Raw genomic sequence first — 5,711 nt, forward strand, 5'->3', positions numbered from 1 at the left:
GATTCTCATCTTCTTTCACCCACTAACCAAAGGCCTTGACGGAAGGAAATGGAAAAAGGAAGATATATAATAGCTCTGGCGGGTCGATTCACTCAGGAGGTATAAATCAAAATGGAAGTCTGGATTGTGTTTAAGAAAATCTATATGCCCCCAGCCTAGGGTGTACTGGCTTGGACAAAACAATATAACTGAACTGAATGCTCAGTGCAGTAGCTATGGCCAGCCCTGGTTCTTAAAACTATTCAACAAATAGAGCATTTAATTTTCAGGGACAAACATTTCTAATATTAGAAGAAATTACTTTCATTTTTGCTGTCAATGTTTGCCAGTAAGGCATGTTAAAATATTTACTAGCTTAAAATATGTCTAGTAAATTAACACTTCATAAAATGAGAGATGCATGTATTGAAAATGATTTCTGACCTTTCTCTGACTTGAACTTCCTGTATTTGGGAGAAGGTAGTGCAGTGTACCGATAAGTAATTAATGCATTTTTGGTGTGAGAATTATGGAGAAATATATTAATGGGTTGAATTCAGTGATATTCCACATTATCTAATCTAGTCTTTTGGTACAAAATAAGCAGGGTACTTTGTATACATTTGGATGATTTAAAAAAAAAATCAGTATAGCCATCCTCTCAAGACTGTGTTCATCAGAGACACTATCCTCCGTGCTACTCCATCACAGAGGCTCCATTGTGGAGATCTGCCATATTCAAAACACCTTCCAGCTGTTGGAAGAAACCACAGAGGAACCAGCACAAACACAGACACAGACACAGACACCTCACTCAGATAATTACCTTGATTAAGATTCTCAGAATTAAACGGAGTTTAATCAAGGACCCTGTGAAGCCGTGAAAGTGCCAGTTTTCTGGGCTTGCCCTCTTTTTCTGCAGATGGTAAGTTGCCAAACACAATCAAAGGAGTCTTAATTACAAGAATGAGAGGCAAAGTCAAAAGGGAATGAGTGAATCTATGCTTTATGATGGAGATGGAGCAGCATCAAATCAGTAGAAAACTCAGTTTGCTCTGCATGGAGAGAACCACAATGCATCAAAGCCAAGAACACTATCAACATTCCTGACAATTCCAAGGACTGAATTAATAGCTATGCCAATAGAACTAAGGTAGTGGCTAGTACTGAATCTTTGTCTGATATAATGATAGATGTGAACTTTTAAGGCAATATTTAGACTGATATTAGAAAGAGAAAATCCATGACACTCCAGCTGTTGCTAAGCAAGCATGACCTGGTTTGAATCTAAATTAGCCATTACTGGAAATAAACTCCCACAGAAATGGAAAGCTAAAAGAGCAATAATACTTGGAGGCCAATATAATTTGTTCAAATTTCCTGATTCCTCTTAATTTGAATCTGGGCTACAAGTAGATATGATTATAAAAATGATGTATTCCATGACATGAGCCAATTATCCCCCCAAACAGAAAGTCTATCCATTACAATCATAATATCCCTTTTGTGCATTGTGATACTAAGACTGTCTACATTTTTTCTTTTCCTATAAGGAAGAATTTATATTTAGTTAAACCTTATTATTGATAAACTCGAAGGGGAAAGATGTCATTCCAGTTAACAGCTGGACCTAAAACTTAAGCTATGTGTAGACATTTCATTATCAAATGAAAAGGGAAATTATGACTTGTCCTCTGTCACTATATTTTATAAAACATACCTTTATAACTGTTTCAGTACTAACTTACTTATTTTGTTTAAATATACATGTGTACACACACACCACCACCACCACCACCACCAACAACAACAACAACAAACACTACACACCAACTTGTACTCTTTTCATTTTACCTGAGGCAAATTAAACTAGAAACAGATACTAACTTAAATGATCATTTTTTTTAATGTGGACAAATCCTTCCTTCTGACTAAGTCTTCATACACCACCACCCATTAGAGAAGCATACAGCAAATGGGGTGCACTAAAACAGAGGTCATCATTAGAAGCTAATTATCACAATACAAGACAACACCCAGAGTAGCAAAGTGGATTGCTACATAGTATCTCCAGTAATATTCCCTGGTCTGAATTTCATTTCGGTTCTGTCTTGATTTATATTATAGTTTTACAGAATTATGGACTTCTTTAGCCTTCACATAACTTATCTGCAGCTGGGGATGAATAAGATTGCTTTCTTTATAGTGTTGTAATGAGAATTAAATGAACTGACATATATAAAACTCTTGGATGGGTATTTATCACATTAAAGTAGTATATATTATATCTTGCCAATTAAGTCCCTTTGCTATGTTATAAAATTATCAACTTCCAGCACCTTCATCTCTAATTTCAAATTTAGAAGTGATAAATGTAAATATTTGGTCACTGTACTCCCTAAGATTTCTATGCCATTTATTCACTCATTCCATTTGGTTTTGATCACAAAATATGGAGTATATTAAAGGATTTTATAGTGTTTTATATATATATATGTATATTTGTTACATATATGTATATGTCTAGTGTTCTATATATGTATATATAGTGTGTGTATATATGTGTGTGTATATATGTATATATATAGTGTGTATATATGTGTGTGATATATATACACACATATATATCACACACACATATATATCAGTAGTACCTTCATGTCCCATGATTCCACTTTCTACAGCTTACAGGATCATGAGTCTCCAGAGCCATGCCAAGGATACCGATGCTTAGGCAGCTTTTCAGGATGGGACTGTGGGACTGCCAAGGATGATTTCAGAAACTATATACAACAAATGCACAAGCAAGATAATTAACTAGTGAAAATCACATTCACTGAGCACTCAGACAAAAGACAAAAACATGAAATAGTTAAATTATTGTTTTTAAAAATTATAAAACCCAACAAAAATATTTGATTTGATATATAGGCTTATAAACTTTAAGGAACCAGACTTCTTCAGTCATTTCTGTACTCCTTGATTTTTCAGTTAATTAAATTTTAAATGTTAAATCCCTGAGTATATACATGAAGCAATTCAATGCAGTCTGGAGCTAGGGCCCCTGCACATGTGTAGCAGATGTACAGCTTGGTCTTTATGTGGGACCTGAACAATGGGAAAAGGACTATCCCCAAAACTGTTGCCTGTCTTTGGGATATGTTTTTCTAGGTAGGCTGCCTTGTCTGGCCTCAGTTTGACAGGATGCACCTATCCCAAAAGAGACTTGATGTGCCAGAGTGATTGTATACCCTGAGTAGATACCAGAGGAGAAGGGGAGGTGGGATAGGGGCAAGGATTGTGGGAAGGGGTTAATGGTGACGGAGCAGTGAGTGGGATGTGGTTATTATTTGGTGAATAGTATTGGTACAGATTAATTCTGGAATGTCTCTCCCAGCCTCATTGTTTTTTCCCTTAATTCCTTTCCTGTGACACTGTATCAGGAGGTTGTAGAACCTTTGAGATTTGGAGTTTACCTGCTGAGAATAAACTACCAGATGCAGACTTTGAAGGTTGTAGTCCTCCCTACAATTCTAGTCCAGATCTTTGTTTTATTTGTATTTTCACATTGCTTTAATGCTGTATAAATTTGATGTTTTCTGAACATAATGCTTTCAAATTAATAAGCAAAATCAGAAGATGGTCTTTGTGGTGGTATGAACATGCTTGGCCTAGGGAGTGTCACAATTAGAAGGTGTGGCTCTGTTGGAGTGGGTGTGGCTTTGTCGGAGAAAGTATGGCCTCCTAACTGTCTGAGGACAGTCTGCTCCTGGCTTCCTTTGGATGAAGATGTAGAACTCTCAGCTCCTCCAGTGCTCTGTCTGTCTGGACACAGTTGTGTTTCCTGCCCTGATGATAACAGACTGAACCTCTGCACCTGTAAGTCATCCCCAATTAAATGTTGTTCTTAATAAGAAAAAAAAGTTTAATATAACTTAGTATGAGAGTGTTCAAAATATCAAGAGGTATTTTGTACAAAATACAGGAGGTAATTTTGTAAAATTTTTCAACTGAAATCACTATAAAAATTTTAATCAGGTAATGCTAAGTGATAAAAAATAATCTGCTGGAGTGTTTAAGAGCTTTAACTGATATTCCAGAGGATGGGCTTTGATTACCCACATGGTAACTCACAAGCATCTGCACTTATAGTTCTAGTGGGTCTGATTCCAGAATTCTGGACTCAGTAGGTATTGCAAGTATGTGGCACATAGATATTAAGTCAAAACTCTCTAAACATGAAATAAAAGTAATTATTATGAAAATACAATAATTATGCAGGTACATCATTACAAACAAAACATTTTTAGAGTGGATGTGTTACGTCCATTTGCATTCCCAGTACTAAACAAGCTGATGTAGGAAGATCATGAGTTTGAAGCAACAATAATGAAATTAATAATAAATATATGATTATAATAAATAAAATCAATAATAAATATATGACTATGGTTTAACCTTAGATACTTGTAAGTTTATCTTAACTTTCAGTTGAAGAAACACAATCAAATAAAAGTAAATCACTCTACTCACTTTAGAAAACAATCAAAACCAGAACAGGAAATTTGTCATTATCATAGCTAGATTCCTATCATTAGATCCATTTTGTAACATAACAGATTCCTGATACTTGGATTGTTTTTAAGATTATGCTGCCAATAAGAGAAAGACAGAATTAAGATCCATTATGTCTTCTACTGTTAAATTCTATATTAAATGAGGATAGTGATTCCAAGTGAAAAGATATAAGATGACTTCATAGAAAGAAGCTACCATGTTCCATGGTGTGTGTGTGTGTGTGTGTGTGTGTGTGTGTGTATAGATTTTTTTGGTTTTTTGTTTGTTTTGTTTTGTTTTGTTTTTGGAAAGTACCATAAATCAAATTAGACACAATAAAATACACCATAGATTTGCAAAGTGCCTATGACAATTCCCCACTTAAGGGTGATAGATCTCAGCTAAAGATGTGTGTGTGTGTGTGTGTGTGTGTGTGTGTGTGTGTGTGTGTGTGAAAATCTTGTTCCTAGCATTAGAGAAGAAAAAGAGGACCATATAGTGTCAGAATGATTTTAAGTACTCCACAGTATGGTATTTTCTCAACTGTTCTTGCAAACTCTAATCTAGGCCCAACAGCAAAGCCCAGTGCAGAAGAAAAAGACACCATCTCTTATTTCACTGGAGATACCGAGAAATCCAGTTACAGCTCTGGGATGAAAGCTGCAAGAAGATGGCAAGAGGGGAAGAAACATGATCAGAACCAAGGCCCACAATTGAGTGATAGCAGATCCAGGCATCCATAGTGTGGTGCATTGGATAAAAATGGTCCCCATAGGCCCATGGGAATTGGCAATATTAGGCACTTGGAGGGAGGGTGTCACTGGGTTAAACTTTGAGGTTTCAGATACTCAATGGGCCCAGGGTCACTCTTTCTTCCTGCTTCCTGATAATGCAGATGTAGACCTCTTGGCTAATTCTCCAGTGCCATGTCCACCTCCTTGCCCCATGCTTCCTACCCTAAAGGCAATGAACTAACTCTCTGAACTCTAAATCCAGTAAAAGTAAAATATTCTATGTAAGAGTTGTCACAGTCATGATGTCTCTTTATAGAAATAGAAACATTAAGACAATAACCACTGATAATATCTTAATTGATATCACTTTAAAAAAATGAACTAACTAGTACCCTCGGAGCTCCCAGGGTCTCAACCACCAACCAAGGACTGCACATAGAG

General features: G+C 36.0%; 1 long non-coding RNA gene across 1 annotated transcript; it reads left to right on the forward strand.

The window, feature by feature from the left end:
• Window positions 1-3,745: 3,745 nt before the first annotated feature.
• On the forward strand, window positions 3,746-5,557 carry LOC116095433. Its single transcript, XR_004120590.1, has 2 exons — window positions 3,746-3,858; window positions 5,104-5,557. It is a non-coding gene; the product is annotated as an uncharacterized LOC116095433 (long non-coding RNA).
• The last annotated feature ends 154 nt before the right edge of the window (window positions 5,558-5,711 follow it).

The sequence above is a fragment of the Mastomys coucha genome, unplaced genomic scaffold (genome assembly GCF_008632895.1).
Source record: "Mastomys coucha isolate ucsf_1 unplaced genomic scaffold, UCSF_Mcou_1 pScaffold18, whole genome shotgun sequence".
NCBI classification, from domain to species: domain Eukaryota; kingdom Metazoa; phylum Chordata; class Mammalia; order Rodentia; family Muridae; genus Mastomys; species Mastomys coucha.